The sequence below is a fragment of the Rissa tridactyla genome, chromosome 2 (genome assembly GCF_028500815.1).
Source record: "Rissa tridactyla isolate bRisTri1 chromosome 2, bRisTri1.patW.cur.20221130, whole genome shotgun sequence".
Classification (NCBI taxonomy): Eukaryota; Metazoa; Chordata; class Aves; order Charadriiformes; family Laridae; genus Rissa; species Rissa tridactyla.
Genome location: NC_071467.1, coordinates 52,336,316 through 52,354,432, shown reverse-complemented (window position 1 = coordinate 52,354,432; position 18,117 = coordinate 52,336,316). Strand labels below are relative to the sequence as shown.

Sequence of the window (18,117 nt, the reverse complement as noted above, 5' to 3'; positions counted from 1 at the left end):
CCTTCTGTTGATTTCTCAGAGTTTCCAAGAGATCTTGAACCCTGTCCTTAGATGGGATCTGGATCAATACTTGGGGAAGCAGAAAAGGCTGGAAGAAAGAGTTGCTGCTTTTTCAGATGACAGTCAAAAATAGGCCAGGATAAACCAGACAATACTCTTAAGACAGAGACATACTGCACCAGCAGAGGAAAGATAATCTTGGTAAAGTTTCCTTCCCTCACTAGCGGGTAGCTGTGAAAAAAGCGGGTACAGTGGGAAGCTGGCGAGGGACAGAGAGCAAGCGTGGGAGGAGGAGGTGGAACAGAAGCACCGTAGTGAAGATAGCATCTCTGAGAATTGATTTCCTGTTTCTTTCCATACTCAACCACTCATTTTCTCCAACTCCATCTCTCATTTGTGCAGTACTTTCAGTCCTCTGCATACAGATCTGCAGCAGGAGTCTGCTCCCAGCATCAGATAAAAGGCTTTTTAGAAAGCACCAGAAGTCTGTAGCATATGGTGGGGAAGTACTGCTTATTGTCATGTTAGGGATTTCAAGGGTGACAGGCGGTAAAGGCGGTATTTCTTCTGCCTATTTAGCCTTTACACAACCCATCCTCTGAAACTGCCTGTACAATAAGAATAGACTTAAGTGGGGAACAAAAAATTGTCTTCCTTTTGACTTCCATGGAAAGGTTCCTACTCCATCAAAGTGCGTTGTTTTCTTTATAGGCCAGCGTATGGGTATGGCCTTGAAAACCAATACATTTAGCAGCAATGGAGACTTTGCCCTGGAAAGAAGAGGGGGGCGGATGGGAGACTTCCATTTCAGAGTGAGTCAGACTTAATAGACCTGTAGAGAGGATTAGATTATTTTAATATATGTCTCTGTGTACACTCCTGATTGTGTTATAACTAACACCTGAGAATATGAATGCCTTTTCCTAGCAAGGGTCTCTCTGTATGGGTTTTTCGGCTTATGCATTTTGTGGTAGTTTCTAAAGAAGCCCTGACAAGAACAGAGGTCTGTATCTGTTTATAGGAAGGTCAGCTCTGTCCTGAGGAGCTCAGTGTAAGTTGGTTATGATGTCGGGAGAAGATGATGCTGTTATCCTCCTTAGCCCACCTTTACCAGACTCTCTCAGGATTGTAATTGCAAGCAGAGTGAGCTCCTTATCAGTGTTTCCATCTGTTGCCCCTCTCCTGTACTTCAAGTGTAGAATGATCTTTTCCTTATTCCTCAGTCTTCATGAGATCTCCTCTACTTCAGTGTGTGTGAGAGAGAACAAGGTTTTCTCTTCCTATTTACTTTTCTTATGAAATTCTTATTTTTGAAAGGTCTTTTCTTTCCTTGACCAATATTTTTTTCTTTTTCTCCATGCCAGAGCACTGGAGATGTGGAAGAACTGAGGAAAAGCACTAGCGACTGTCTTACCCATGTGAACCCTGAGTAGTGTTCTTTCCCAGTGCTGTGTCTTTCATCTGGCACTTTGTCTAACCTTGATTTCTTTTTCATTGTTCAAATAGCAGCTTGGTTTCTCCACCAACCTTAAAGTAAAATGCTTCAATATCCACTTTCATAAATGCTCCTGGGCTTTTAGCATGACAAGCAGTGTCTGGATTGGGCATAATTTCTGCGGGAATGGTTTCTACTCCACTGGAATAACTATTCTAATGTCCGGTATCTGTGGCCCAAACTTTTGCACAAGTATATCACTTCAGGGAGCTCTGTGGGCATTGTGGAATTCTTTATTTGGAGTGCTTTTCAACAAAAGTAGTTTTAATGTGAAAGAGGATGTAGACCCAAACTGCAGTCATAGAGGATGCAGATCATCATGAGTAGTGAAGATGCCCTGATCTGTTTGTCATTTTCCTGTCAGGTCTAAAAGGAGCCCATCAATTTTCCAGTGTATGAGGGGTTCTTTATTCCAGGGACCTTCTGCTGCCTCTGCTGAGTGACTTTAGGAGCAAGAAATGAGTTTCTTCTACCTCCCAGGTGTTCGGTCAGCTGCCCAGAATGGGATCCATGGCAATGCCAGCTGAGGGAAGACTTGTGAGTCAGGTGCTTGCCTCTATGTAAAAATAACTAGAATTCCTCAAAGAGATAAAGGCTTTTAACATTAGCATTTTTACGAAGGTCTGGCCACACTGTGTCTTTTTGCACAAGCAACAGCAGTGAAGCAGCAAGTCCTGACAGAGTTTCTGTTTTGCTGGAATACCTTAGCGACGAGGGAACCCAGGTCAACACAACTTGAAAGAGCCTTGCTTGGAAAAGCCCATTGTAACTGAAATATGGGATCTGCTTGGGTTAAATATTTGAAGATTTTTTTTAATATTCTGAACTGATCAGCTTGCCCTTTTGTTTAGAGTGCTCTGACATTTTTATTAGAAAGATGCTGTGAAAAATCACTAATGGTAATATACTGTCCATGATTACCAACCAAAGACCATGTTGTTTTCTCTCTGCAGTATAAAGGCCAACTGCATTGAAGTGGATCATTTTATGTCATTACTAGCTGCATCCATCTTCATATTCAGACTCGCTGATGGCTATAAATACAAACACTTAAGTGTTTCTCTGAATGGTGATAGGCTGAAGCTCTGAACTTCAATTTATTTTTCCTTCTCCTCAGTATAAGCACTCAAGATGAGCCTGATGTATGACAGCATCTTGTGCTTCTCTTCCATGTAGATTTACATAGCACACACATGTGCACATTATAGCCACTTCCTTTTCCCTTCTGTGAATTTATGAAGCCATGTTTATGCCCGACTGCTATTTTGGATAAGAAGATATTTTTAAAAGTAGAATAACAGAATAGGAACTTCTACTCGTGTCAATCTTCTGTCCGTCCATCTTCTTTGTCTCCCAGGTCATATATACAGCAAAAATACTAGGAGCAGTGTGGATACCATGGTGATACTCGAGAACATTTTGGAACCAAGGGAAAACCTGAGGTGCTATGTCCTGATGTCATTACATTGGTACAGTTGTCCTCAGAGGATGTCCCTATTGTATAACTAGATGTCTGAATTACGTCTTTCCCCTTTCAGATATCCTTAATGGCTTTGTATTTTTGCAAAGTCACCAGGTAGCAGAAGGTGTCTGTAGAAGTTTTTATGGCAAGCCTTTCATTGAGCCTTGATAGCAGGGTCTGCGTGTCGATGCATACTGGATATTTGTATGTGGACACAGCCATAGATTGGGCTTTTATGCTGTCCCTCTTAGTCTGCTGAGCTGTTTTTCTGGGTGTGATTTCTCTGTGCTCGTCACTGAGAAGAATCAGTTAGCTGTGGACACGTATGCTTGTGAAAGACCATCTCTACTGAAGTTAACAGGTCAAGTTGCTATATGTGCGCAAAAACTGGGTAAGAAGTTTTGGTGTGTTAAAGGAAGGCTTGATTCCTCATCCTGTGTCAGGTTTCTGTACTTTGTATTGGCCATGGGAGATGTGCAAGGCACAGCTAGAAAGTGGAAAAGTTCTCTGTGTGCCACAGCGTTCCTTAGAAATTTCTTCTAGCTCATAGATACTTTCTAGCAGGGCAGTTTACTGCCTTGTGAAGAAAGAAAAAGACTGGTTTTGGCTTTGAGTATATAGAATTCTTTATTGTATAAGAGAGAATTGTGGCAAATTTTCCACTTTTAGCCCAGAAAATTTTGATTTCAAAGAATCATAGAATCCGTTGGGTTGGAAGGGACCTTTAAAGGTCATCTAGTCCAACCCTCCTGCAGTAAGCAGGGACATCTTTAACTAGATCGGACTTCTATCTCTCTAGTGTCTACATATTCTTATGGACTTCTGTGTCTCAATTTTGCAGTTTGGTCCTTGTGATTAAAGTACGCCTAGACTTGCTTCAGGATAAAAATACTTTGTTAAGCTTCTGATAAGGAATATAACGCGAGTCTTTCCTTTCCTGTGTTGAGAGTGAGACAGACATGCATGAGAGGGGACGGGGACTGGAAAGAGAAGGCAACTTTCTCATGTAATTATGTGAGAATATTTGTGGTATGTGCATTCTCTGCAGGAGACTTTTAAATACAGATAAAACTAATGAATCTTCTGTTTGTCAAGCCTAGCAAGACGTGTTAAGTCTTCTAACTGAAAACTGTACAACAGATTTAAAAGTCATAATTAGGCCTTTAAAACGTCACAAAGATTCAAAGGCAAAGAGGCCAGTTTGCCTCTTTAAGTTACACTGCGTTCAGGAATGCGTTATTTCAGGAGCCTGTCCAAGTTGCTGCCCTGTCACAGCTTCATTGCCGTGCATTCAAATGTCACTTCAAGTAGGAGCAGTTTTTATAACTACACAGTAAATTCAAGATGGCTTAATGGAAATGATTTCTTCATGTGTCAAAATGACCCCTTTGTTTCTCATTTTACTCTTTTGTTGCCTGCAGCTAATCTGCTTTTTGGGTTATCAGATCCAAGCATCTTACAATGCTGACTCTAGCAGCAGCATTCAGCTGGAATGCTGCCTTTTGTTTACTGGTTTCACCAGGCCTCCAGTGCTTTCTTTGGTCATCTGGTGGCTCCACTAATGTGATTTGCACTCCCAGGCTCTGCAGGTAGTCGTGGGCTTCTATAAGGGAATTAGAGGAAGGCCTGCCACCCTGGTTGCTAATGAATCCACAGGGTATTTCTTGTTTGTGTTTTGTTTTTTCAGCTTCCCACCCCACCCTGAAAGCAGACCAGGAACTGTTTGTGGTTTTGTGGAATTTTTCTCCCCTCTTCTCGGACTTCAGTTCCCAAAGGCGTTTTACCTGGCTGTGGCAACATTCATTTTTCTTGCAACAGAAGTACCAAATCCTGTTGAACAGAATGTGCATTTGGGCTTTTCTCAGGATTTGTAAATAAATACAGAAAAATAGATGGCCACACAAATACTCAAAAATTCTTCATTACAATAAAAAATAATATACAAAAATTGTTTGTGGTACTACTGGATGTAGTAAGGAGACACAAACCTCCGACCTCCGCCTTCCTTTATGAAAATTCTTTCTATTAAAATAACAAAAGTTGGCAAATGTATGGAAGTTGAAGTGTTTTGCTGATGAGGCTGCAGCTGGAATTGTAAAATTTTGCAAGCACACCAGAAGAAGATGCAAGTTTAGAAACACCTTCAGTACAGTCTTATAATTTTGAGCCAGTAAAGGATATAGTAAAGTAAATATTCTATTACAGTTTTTGCAAAGGCACAGAGATCTGTAGTTATATTGGAGATTTATTTTTTTTAATATTAAAAGAATATATATACTCAGAATATATGCTCAAAACATGTTGTATTCTTTTTTCTAAGAACAAGAGAAGAGATTAAGACTCAGAGGAGTTGAGTAGAATGTCAGATGCTAAATAAGATGCCATTCCTCCTTATATCCACAAACTCTTAACTTAAGTATCCTTGTGGATTTGAGTGGGGACTAATAGAGTGATTAGGGGTTTTCTCAGATTAGCCCTGCAGTTTTGTTAGGGCCGGTATTTGACTTGCACAAAAACAAGCACAATGTCAATGTTTTTAAAGCTTTCCACTAGTCTAATTAAGACTCAACCTACAGGGGCAGGATCTGCATATTTTTATCTTTTCATAAAGTAGTTTTCATCCCTTTCTGTTGTTTTAGAATGGAAGATAACAAATAACTGATAAAAGCAAAATCTGAAAAGGACTCTGGAAATAAATGGGCCCTTTCCATGCAAAAACCAGATAATACTGAATCTATTCTTATTGTTATTTACCTTGAGAGCAAGTCTATCTGTTTATCCAAGTCTGAAGAATTTAGATTGGTAAGAGTTATGCCGCTGATATGTGGTTTATAGGGTTGAGTCTTAAGAGTAGAAGAAAGCTTTAGAAAAACTGAAGTACATAGTCATGTTCCAGTGCCCTCAGTTTGTGCCATTCTGCAGTGTTGATGCTGTAGGATTTATCTGTAATGTTTGGAGAGGGCGTATGTCTCATTTATATATGCATGTGTTTATATTTTCGACACATGAACTGAATATCGGAGCGTTAATTTCTGTTCAAAGAATGTCAGTGAAGTTGTTGAGTTGGTGTTTCTACTTCAGGAAAAATCATGTAGAAATTCAGGTGCAGTTTTAATAGTGGACATATAAAGCAAGAGTGTATCGATTGAGTTTTACTAGGCTGACTGCAGCACTGAAGGTCCTTATGACCCAGAAGTTTGTGACCCATGAAATCTCCATTTTCCTTGTATCGGTAATGTATCTTGAAGTACAGAGGACTGAAAAATGCATCCTGTGTGACCGAACACGTTGATTATCTACAAATGGAAAATTATTTGGGGCTTATTGCTAAAAATGCATTTGATACCAGTAGATAAAAGGGGACAGGCTTAAATTATATTCTTAAACAAATGTTCCCTGAGCAGAAATTCACTAAGGCAACAGCTGATACTTACAGGTATCTGCTATATTTTTCTTTAAAATGGTGATTTCAGATGCTTGGCCATTTTGTTGATTGAGCTTGATCAGCTTGTATGCCAGTGAGCAGAAATCAAAATTTTGCTTTATAAATTGTACTTGTGTCTGATCAAAGGAGGTAAATGACGGTGAGGAATTGGGCAGAGTTATTTCTAAAAATGGTAAATATCCAAGGTTCCTGAAAACGAGCCTGTAACACCCCCCCCCCCCCCCACACACACACACCCCCACACACACCCCAGCAGGCAGATTTTACAGCTCTGTCCAGAGCACAGAAGGAAGATAAATCATGGCCATCCCCCTCTCATTTTTGAAATGGTTCAACCCTGGGGTTTAGCTGAAGGACTTAAGGAGTTTTTGAAGTGCAAATAGACTGGTGAAGGGTAAACCTTTTCAGAGTTTCATTTAGATGGATTTTTTTTTTTTTTCCTATGTGGATTTCTGGCACCAGCTGAGATCTGGAAGGCCACAGGATTTTTTTGTTTTTGATCAATCAAGCAAGCAGAACTTGCCATGGGGGTGTACATTCTCTGCATACATATTGATCCTATTGTGTTTAAAAGTAGTTAATTTAATCGGGGCTTTTTGAAACCTTCCCTGGTAAGACTTGCATTAATGGAGCTGTCATTTCAAGGTCATGTTTCAGTGTCAATAACTTAATGGTAGTGACAGAAGTTACTTATAAGTTTAATATCAGTATTTCAGTTATTCCATGTTAAAATTGCATTGAATGAGAACTTTACATACATGCGTGTAAAAATGTTCAGTTTCAATTGAAAAATGTTGCTGTCATTAAATGAGAGATTTTTCAAGGCAGCCTGGTGTTACTAAACACATTAACACCAACAGTTGTGTTACTATTCGCCGCTGTTTGGATCAGTACCCTTGGCCTGCCCCATTGCATAGGGGGTTTGACTCCAAGAACTTCTTTTACACCTTGTCTCTTCTAGCAAAATGGTTGTAATGTCAGAGTTCTTATTCAGGGCTCTTTCTAGTAGTTTTGACCTTTTACCTCACACTTTGTCTTGTTTAAGAGCAGCAGCATGCAGAAGACAGATTGCATATTTAACTATAAACACTTATCTCTACTGTGATAAATATTTGGAGATACAACATGTAAGGACTGTCTGTATGATAAGATGCCCGTTTGAGTGCAGAGTATAGATTTTATAAGGCAGGATACAGTTTACTACTTCATGGTCTATATCTGATGCCAGGATCCTCAAGTATTTCAGATGAAAGCATTAAATATTTTCAAGATTTTTCCTGTGAGGATGTTAACTGCAGGCTTTGTTATTTGCTTCTTTGATTTGATTGGCTTGGAAGGAGCTTCAGAAAGTTATCCTAGATATGGTGACACTCAAGGTACAATAGAGTCGGCAGCGAAAATTTGATTCAGATACCATGGCAGAATGTGCCTGTAAAACTCCCAAACTTGGTTTTCTCATTGCTTTTCTTCCTGGTAGTTGCGGCGTGCCTCGAGCCCTGCCACTTGCTGAGCGACTGGGGTTCCAGAGGGATGTGGGCTGAGAGGGCTGGGATGTGAGATGGAAAGCAGAGTCTTGCACACAACTCTTCCAATCATGTACCAGTAGTTATCTCCTGTAGAGTTTCCTATACATAAGTGCTTTCCCCAATTGAATGGGATTTTATCGAAGATTTCAATGCCAAATCGCTCAGTGGGTCAGAATGGGAGAGGAACACTAACAGGTGTGTGGGGTCCAGAGTTGGGATCCTGTTTAGGAAGGACCAGACCTGAGTGGTTGTTAATTTAATTTCCATATATTGGATGTCCAAAATTGTACTATGGGAAAATCACTTACATTAAAAAATGTTGTATTTATACCTTACTTCTGTATCTACAGTCTGGTGGTTTGATGTTTGCCGTACTATGAGAGTGCAACAGGGACCTAAAATCCTAACTCATCACAAATTAATAAATACGGCTACATACAATTAATAAATACGGCTAAAGAAGTGCATATTGTGACTTTTTCCTGATTTTACACTGAACAGAAGACATTTGGTTAATAGGCTCCCTATCTTGGTCTTTGTTTCGCAACTCTGGCTTTTATGCCATTAAATTCACATGCTGTCAGTCTCATGTACTGTAATGATGGTTATTTCCTGTAGTGTTTGAAAACTCAACATGAGATGCTATTTAAATCTTTGCTGAGAGAGAAGGGAATTCTTTGTATCTCACTGAGAAAAGGGATCCCCAGCATTTGTGGCATCACTTTTGTGAATATGTCATTGGGAGATGCTAATATGACCTTTCTTTTGTTAAGTAAGAGATTTCTAGCACCACTGGGGCATATTTCAAGTCAGCAGCTTTTGCTTCAGTCTTACTAGGCACAGAGCGCAGATCTTCGTTTAGAAACAGACATCATTCTGTAGATGGGCATGTGGGTGTTGGCTAGAAAAGCTATCATTCTACTTTACAATTTTTTCGAAATGGCGTGTGCTCAAATGTCAAAACATTGGGGGGGCTGCTACTTGGAATTACAGATTTATCAAGCAGCCACAACATTAAAGTAATCTTACTCTGGTTACAATATGCATTCGTCAAGGGCACAGGCTCCCACAATGATTCTGAATTCCTGTAGAATTTAACCGAGCAACAGCTGGTCTGTAGGATGTGTAGATTTTAACAAGGTAATGTTTGTGTTTTGGCGAAGGACTTGTGTGACATGCTGCTGAAATTGTTCCAAAGTGCCTTCTTCCTCCATTCAAGTCTGTAGGGATCCTGAGACAGTTTTTGTGTGAAATTTCTCCACACTCTCTCTGCCTCCTGATTTAATCACAGATAAATTCTACAAAATTCTTCCATGGGGTGTTAGGGAAAAAAAAAAGAAAATAAAAAGGCCATCGACACCACTAACTACAGCTACAACAGAAAGAATACTCTTTTTAGCCTTTGTGTTAGATTCCTTTTCTCTGCAATTGTTTTTCTTTTTTTCTTTTTTTTTTTTTTTTTTTCCCCACTAGGAGAGGTTTATGGTGCTGTGTCCGTCAGGATAACCCTGTCTTAGGGTTGAAGTTGTATTTCTCCCTGAGTTCCTAGAGGTGATGTTATCTTTTATTCACTCAGCAGTATGGTCATTCCTAAGAGCATCTGTCACTTTAGGCATTGTAAGATGGATGAGTCTCAAGTGAACTGCTGGTTGAAGCAAATGGTGAAAATAAGAAAGGACAAGGGGGTTGGGGTTCTTTAGAGGGGACAGACAACAAGGAAGCACTGTTAGAAATCAAAAGTAAGCCAGGCGGTAGTGGAAGAAAGAGCCAAGATGGATCACATGTTAGCAGATCCCGCAGGTCTTGGAAACGAAGATTGGTGGCTGATGAATTCTGAAGCCATCTTCTGCATCTTGACAAAAATGCCGCTGGTTTGTTTCCTACTTCGTTTGCAAATAAGGGAGGATCAGAAGGAGGTGATCTGAACGTCAAATGAAGAAATTGTATTTTTGTCACGTTGTGTTCTAAGGTTAGGACAAATTAATACTGCCAATAATCAGAAAAAAGCTTAGTGGTATTTTGTGTGTCTGAAATATTGTGTGAGAATCTGTCAGTACTGGATGGGCACATAACAGTACAAAACCAAACCAGCATATTGGCAGTTTAGCTTTTGGGGAAAAAAAGTAAACTTAAAATTTGTAGCCATTTGTATTTCAGAAGGTGCTTGATGTTTTTAAAAGAGGGAAGATTCACTACAATATCTCTGATTTAGCTGGACTAATTGAGTTAGACATTTTAACAGAAAGAAAATTATGTAAAAAAACCCCACACCCCAAATGCCAAGAAAACTCCCCCCAAGCCACGGAGAAGTAAATCCATACCCGCCCCCCTCCATCCCCCCCTGCCCCGCGAAGCTGAGTAAAGGTCTGTGTTTGCAAAAGCAGCCGGCTAAGGACAAAAGGCACTTAGAGCCCAGTGTGTGTCAAGGTTTGGGAAGGGTCCAAGGAGGATCTTGGCTTGAAAAATTATTTTGTCACACTATTGGCAATGGTCCATAAGGGGAAGCACTGGTTGAAAGGCGAAGAAATTAAGATGATTAGAAGCTTTAAAGCTTCACAAATGGTGGAGTATCTCCCTTCTCAATGGATGTAAATAATAGATGAAAGACGGAGAGTGACAACAAAGGATCAGGGCGTTTAAGAGAATGTGTGCAGCCTGAATAGAGGTCTGTGGCCTAGGGCCAAAGGTCTTAGCTTTGAGTGTAATTAGAAGAAAATACAAAAATGTCATTACTAGCAGGTGAAATGTTCAGCACGTGTCCGAAAAATAGCAATTTCGGAGCCAGGAGCTGTTGGAATTGGATTACTGACATTCTGCAATCATTGAAGTCTCTGCAGAGCCCTACAGTTGGGTCGGGCGCTGCCTGTTAACCTTGTTGGCCATCTGCGATGGATTCACTGTCAGCATGGCGGGGATGCACAGCGCAGGGTAGAAGTGGTTGTCCCTGGGAATAGAGTTGTTTAATGTCCCTCCTCAGAACACAACAATCCTACCCAAAACTTTTCCCGAGTGAGAGGTGAGGATTATAGCTGCTCTCTAAAATAGTCTGATTTTTAAAAACAGGAGGAGGGGGAGGAAGCTTAAAGCTAATATTGCTTTTTTGATTTTAAAACCTGGCTTTTGAATTCTAGGCATACAGCTGAGTTGCGTTCGCTCTGGTTTTGACAGTGGGCCCAAGGCTGTGGTCCCAGCTTTAAGCCTAAAATCCCATTTGTGAGCAACAGGGAAAAGTCCTTTAAATCTTTTGGCAAAATATTGTCCATGTCCATTGAGAAACCAAACGATCTTGTCTGCCTAAGAAAGTCTTGCCAAAGTTCAGTCAATGATAACTTAATTTAAAGCGTTTACTGATGTTAATTACTATTCTGTACAGCCCTACATATTTTAGGAGTTACTCTTCTACCCCAATTCTTTGGGCTATTTCAGATGTATTCTCTTTCATAAACTGCAATTTGTATTAGAAATGTTTTCACTTAAATACCTTTATGGGATGTCAGATAGGAGAGCAACCAGCTAATTCTGATTTCAGTTTGAATATCGATCTCCAGTTTAGCGTAAATAACCACTCACTCATGTAGTTGGTTTCTTTTTAAACCAATAGTAAAATAATTAATTCTACATTATCATCTATTTTTTATGTTTCTGTGACAGTTGATTTTCTCATACTGATGTGCTAAGTTCCTAATATTTCATACAGCAACTTCAGTGCCAAAAATGTGCAGATTCTGTGACAAACTTGTACTTTACTTCTGATAGAATGCAAAGAAGCAGCTATGCAGTTTCAACAAAGTATTCCTATAATCAAAAGAAGCTTTTTAAAGAGGTCATCCCTCTTTCCCCACCCCAGTTCAGTTTTTGCCCTAGACCAGGTTTAGATAGGCAGGTTTTGTTGGCTCATTATAAACTATATGCTGGCGCAAGTCATTCTAATTCTTTTTCTCCCTTCTTATTTTTCAGGTGTTCAGGAGTTTTAAACAACTTTGCAGCAAGGCTTCACAAACTCTTAGCTGCATCTTTTAATCATGACTGCATTTCAAATAGGTTAAAAGGAATCTGAGAAGGTACCGTACTTGCCTTTCCTAACAGACAATACATCGTATGTTTGTGTTCAGCATCTGTGCTTTCATTTCCATTGGCTGCATTTTAGGAACAGTGTGGACTGTAAATAACGATTTTATTTTTGCTCCAGGCATGTACAACATCTAAGTTCTTCAAAAATCTTGAAATCCGTTTCATCTAATTAAACAGCCTTCATCAAAGAGGGCGGATTTGTGCTTCCATTTTTTTTTTTTTTAATATATCCACAGTGAGGTCAACTTCATTATTTAACGATAGTTCTTTTGAAGCTGTAACAACTTTCTTGTGCTGTTTTACTTAGAAGCACTGCAATACCTAAGCAACTAGCTAAATATATGTTTTGTGCACTTGGAGGATGGATGTTTGTTTGTTTGCCCTCTCAAAGGGTTTAAAACAAATGGGAAGAAGAATGCAGATCTTTGTAATGATCGGGATAGATTTGCGCTTCCAACTGAGATTCTCACACGTCTTTTTTTTTTCTGACTTCTTAAGGGAGGCAGGCTTGTCTCAGTATACAATATTGGGCTTGCATAGTTTCTTGTTGCATTTAAATAGCCAGCGTACCCAGAAGGCTGAAGATCTATTCCTGCTTTATGACCTGTTGTATCCCTGGGGCAAGGGCAGCGCTGTGCAGAGCGAGGGGGTCATGGCCACAGCCCAGGTTCTGAGTGGGTGCTTGTGGGTTCCCCAAACCCGCCTGCAGGAACGTTTTGCTCGGCAACATCTGGAACGTGGTAGATGTCTGGAAGAGGGGGGGAACCTCTAGGATTTTGCTTCGCCAGGTGCTAGGAGGAAGCAACATTAGCCTTTTTGGTGTGGGGGAGGCAGATTCTGTGGCCCTGAAGTTAGGCTAAACAATTGCAGAGGTCAAAGGACAGCTGAGTGCGGTCAATGAGACACCCTGGGGTGTATTTTGTTACTTAGTAAAAGGAGCAGCATCCTAAAACCCTAAAGGATTCTCTTGAAAATCTGTGTTGTGAAAAGGTTTTATGAGTCTGATGGCAAAAAGTGCTGATTTAGCTAAGGAATGCTTGCTTTTGTCTAAATGAAAGGCTAATCCTTACCAAATGTTGGCAGCTATTATAGTGCCGTCAATGCAGGTCTGAAAGGACAGTTAGAGTAGAAGTGTACTTTGGGATCCCAAATGTTTATCATTTTAATGGTTCTGTAACTGAAAAGATTTCTGAACTTTCACCTTTGGTCTTAAAATTTATACCACGAGCAAAATATTTGAAAAAGTAAAAACCTTGACTTATAAATTAGTAGACTTTGTTCCTTAGGGAGCTGAGCCTGCCCCCTGACAAATTCGCCTTAGATTATCAGGAAACTGCCTAGTTTAAACTATAACTTCTTTTAATCTGCTAACACTTATTAATTGGTTGAAAAAAATGTGGGCCTTTTTTGGTCTTCAGCAATTTTTGCTGTTCTTGTTTCAATGCTCACACACAAAAAAAAATTAAAGAATAGGTTTTGAGTAATTAATTCCTATAATTTGTTTAGCTTTATCTTTCTTTAAAGCGACAGCTTATTAACACTTAACATTTGTCATAGAAACAGATAAGAAATCAATGTCAGAGCCAAGACCTTGTAAATAACCCGAAAGGAAATGTAATAATGGCTGTCTTCACGAGAGAGGTGGTGGGGGAAGGAGCAGGCATGTGGCAGAAAAGGTTCAGTGCTTTTTGTTTTCCTTTGTAAGGGGGGGTTGCTGCAAGATACAACCCAGGGCCTCCGACTCTTTGGCCCTACTGTCTTACACAAACACTCATTGTCGAATTAGGAAGAAAAAGACACTCGGGAGCCAGTGGTGGTGGCATTTTTATAGTGACGAACCTGGTGTTTCATCGTGGTCTTTAAAAGAACACCATAAGAAGAATGAAAAAGAATAAATTACGTAATTTTCCAGGGGAAAAAAAATGAGCAAAGAAGTTGACAAGTAACTTTTTTTTTTAAAGAAACATGCTTGCAAAATACAGCTCTCCGAAGAGCTTAATTTTTAAACTCTTTAGAAGTACTCTATATAGATGCTTAGCATTGATTTACGTCAAGGTTAAGGCACCTTTAAACAAATAAAGTTGGGAATGGATAAACCTACTAAAATACAAATCACCTATTAAACACACAAGATGTTTGTATAGCATTCAGGTTGCTACAAAACTGACACATGTCTTGAAATTCTCCTGATAACCCCTTCTAAACTCATCAGGAAATGATAGCATGTGTGTTTGAGCGGTACACAAGGGAGCGGCCAGATAGGATAGAGATGGAAGGTCAGGCCTTAACTTTGACTTTGTAGGCTTCAGCTTCATGCTTTTGCAATAAGGCAATAACAAATGAAGAAAGGATTAAGGTGATTTATTTATCAATGAGATTGGACTAGCTTTTGCCATAGGAACTCAATGAGATTTCTGTTTGAATCTGTTTTCTGCTTTATCCCTATAAGCAATGATTATAACACTTGACAGATTATATCTGCATGGAATTAAGGGCTATATAAAATAAACTGTATAATAAAACAAACTGTATAATAAAACTGCTTAGAGAAATACATAGTTGAGCTTTAATGCTTAATTTTGTTTGTAACCCTAGAATTTAATTACTCAAAGTATGTAAAATGGAAGTATATGGATTATTAAGATTTTTTCTTATCTACTGAGAAAATTGTTCTGTATCTGTAAAGTGTTTATCAGGTGTTTTTCCCAAGTTTAGCCCACAGTGAGAATTTTATACGTAGTATTTATATTCTACTGTGGCAGCAGTCACAGAAAAATATGAGCCGTAGTTTCTTGAGTGTCAGTATTTACTGGAAGTTTTATATGCATGCCTTCAATAATTCATAGAACCTGTGAATTTTCTGTGTTACTGACTCACTAAACCATAATAGCAGCTTTGGGCATCAGTCTTGCCTCTGCTAGCATGTTTATGTGGCAGGTAAGTTAAGTCCAGCCTGTAAACATCATTAAGACTTTTCCTTCTGGGAGAAAAACAACTAGAAAAGCACATCTAATGTCTCCATCAAATGATGTGTTTTCATATCATTTTTTCTTCTTCCAAGACATAAAGACACAGTTTGTCATGGTGGGTTCATGGTGGGTGAACAAATATAGGCATTACAAATAGAAAATTGTTTTCTTCTCCTATTAAGTTTCAATAGTATGCAATTTTGAGGTTTTGCATTTCTCTTTTAAGTAAAGATAAAGGTTTTCCTTTGCCAGACCTAAATGGTATTATAAAAATTATAAAAATGCCATTTGTGGACATTTATCTGACAAATACCTATTGGGATTCCTAAGTATCTAGAAAAGGTAGCTTGAATGTCAAAGCTCTTCTTTTTAGATACGTCCCTGGATGTGATGTTAATGTTCTGTTCTGTCGATTGCCCGTTTGTTGCATATTTCATCTTAACTGAAATCTGGGATGTTGCAGAAGGCCTAGTAGTGATGTGCATCTTTGATCTCAAACAGGGGTTGCCTCTGGTAATTTCAGAGATTCTGGACAGAGCTTTGTTTATTTTACAGAAGAATTCGTGGTATTCTGGGGAGGGGAGAAAGTAGAGTCAGTTTTGACACATGATGAACACATGTTGCGTAGAGGGGAAAGGAAGAACTCTACAAAGCACTCTGCACTTTGAAGTTCATTTCCACTAAAATTCAATACAAAAAGTTTTTTTGTTGTTTTTTTTTTTTTATAGGAATTCTATGAGCAATTTAGACACTGTTTCCCAGCAGCAGAGAAATTGCAAAAAAATGTCCAAATGATATTAACCTTGACATTACTTGTAGGTTTAAGCGGATTGGTATGGTTTTGACCTATGCAGGGTTTTCTTATCCATTCACACATTGCTTTTTGCATAGTAATGGCCATGAAAGCAGCTGGCTTTTGTGGGTTTTTTTGTCTCTTCATCACAGGCTAAAAGTGACTGCAGAAGGATGATGTTAGATATGCCTCTGTATCTAGAGACTGAATGGGAGCTTCAGATAAGAAGAGATTTGTTTGTTCCTTTCTAAGACATATTCTGGGTTCAGATAAGCAGAAACGTGATCATTTTGACCTATTTGAAAATGGTATTTTTGGAAGAGCTGTGCAGGAACATGCTCTGGGTAGACTTGATAAACATTTTGACACAACCTCTCTACAAAAGGAGAGGGCCTTGTTTCCACCTTTGGTGGTTCCTTTTTAGGGAGGATGGTTTCCAAGCCTCATAAAAACAAGGAGAACTCTTTTTCAGACTTCTGTTGTTTTTAGACAGGGCTCTAGGGAGGAAAATAGTGATTTGGGTTTTTTTGGAGGAGGTGAGGAACCAACAAACCCACCTAACCTTCTTCTATCCAAGTGCATTAGTGAAGGCAAGATTGATTACTTAAGACTTTCTTTATTACTCCTTGATTTAATTTTACTTTTTAATCTAGACATCTGTGTTAGGGATTTGTTTAATAATCTTCCTGGAGAGGGAAAGGAACAAGACTTGATGGTGCTTTTGGCAGGATTATGCACTTCACAGATGAAGGAGATGTGGGAAACGCCGCTTGTGAGGCTCCTGGGTGCAGGTTGTTCTCCTTTGTACAGTGTCACAGACACGCTCTGGCTGCAGAGATCGTCTCTTCTTCAAGTTGATAACACTGAAATTACTTTCAGGTTGCATATTTGAAGAACTGCCATGCTACGTTTCCAACTCTGCCAGCTTCAGGGGGGAAGACTGCTTAATGCAAAGGAAAGGTTGAAAGTCCTATTCCAGTGTTTCATTTTCAGTCTGTTACAGCTGTCACAAACCAGAACATGCACCAGATAAGATGAATACTGTGGAAAGAGAAAATACTGACTGGATGTTCCTGAAGAATTGGGTCATCTCTGGAAGATTTTAAGAGCCAGTGTAATCTGTATTACCGTTACGTCTATTACTCAGAAAGATTTTTATTTTTTTTTAATAGTCAGTGTGTGTTGTTAGAATTAAGAGTTTTCAGAACAAGTAATGTCTCTGCAAGATGAAGAGCAATTAGTTTATATTGCTTGGCAATAAAAATTTCTTTATCTTCCATATTTAGTAGCACTTTCACATGAGGAAACTTAAAAAAGAAAAGAAAAGAGCATGGGGGAAAAACACTTTTACTGCAGGTGTAGATACCTAGAATGATTTTTATTAAGGATTTTTCTGTTTAATGCTTGTACTGTACAATCTGATGTTGAGATGTGTCAGAATGGATTACACTTTAGCTTCTATTTTGTGTATCTTAGTGAATTTTTATGCTGCTTTTCTATCAAATAGTGTCATCTTGGTTAGCAGTCTTAAAAAATGTCAAGCAGTATATATGCATAAGTTCCTATATAGATGGTATCTTACACGTACAATAAATAAATAGCATAAGCTATGATGTTTTAAAAGTTAGATTTTTGCAGCCTAGGGGCCGAAGGATTTACAATAATTTACGCGCATGGTCTGTTACGCCATAGTGCGCAGTCTTATTCCATAGTCCTATTGAAGACAATAAAAAAACAGCAGGCAGGTGAAACTGTACTTACAGTATTGAGGTCTGACGACAGATCATGAGAAGTGGAGCAGAGAGGATGTGCAAGAAAAAAACGAGTAAGAATTACAAACAAGTTGAGCAAATTTGATGGTTGGAAATTACATTAATAACATTAGCTTCCTATGCTGGTCTTTGTTAGTCCCATTGTGTTGAAGAGTTGATAACAAACTTTATTGATAAGGCATTCAAAGGATGCTTGAGATTGTAGGTGAAGTGCTTAGGTTCTACGTGGCCAGACCATATACGCTTAACAGATCATCATCCCTTTCATTTTCATGAGCAGTGCAAGTTGAGATGCCGTTATTAATGCTCCTTTTTATATCATGTTATGGCTCTTTTGAAACACAGGTAACTTTCCCTTTCACTTTCTCAGGATAGAAGCAACCCCTCAGAATAAAATAAAATACATAATTCACAAAAGTAAGCCATTAGTGATTGTTTTCAGCATTAAAATTGTTGACAAATATGGACTTGTATTTCGTATTTAGAAAGATGTAACAAGACCGTTCACTGACCTTGCCAGTCATGGAAATTAAAGAAGTCCACGTATAGTTTTTTTTAAAAGTGGTGTAATATTAGACAGTGTT

At 39.0% G+C, this 18,117-nt stretch overlaps 1 protein-coding gene across 9 annotated transcripts in view; it reads left to right on the top strand.

Annotated features, from left to right (window-relative positions):
* GREB1L (GREB1 like retinoic acid receptor coactivator) overlaps window positions 1-18,117 on the top strand; it is a 143,432-nt gene that overhangs the window by 49,837 nt on the left and 75,478 nt on the right. For all 9 annotated transcript variants that reach the window (XM_054189428.1, XM_054189427.1, XM_054189425.1 and 6 more), the window contains one exon: window positions 11,886-11,989. The gene's annotated coding sequence lies outside the window, so the exon portion shown is untranslated. The remainder of the gene's footprint in view (window positions 1-11,885; window positions 11,990-18,117) is intronic.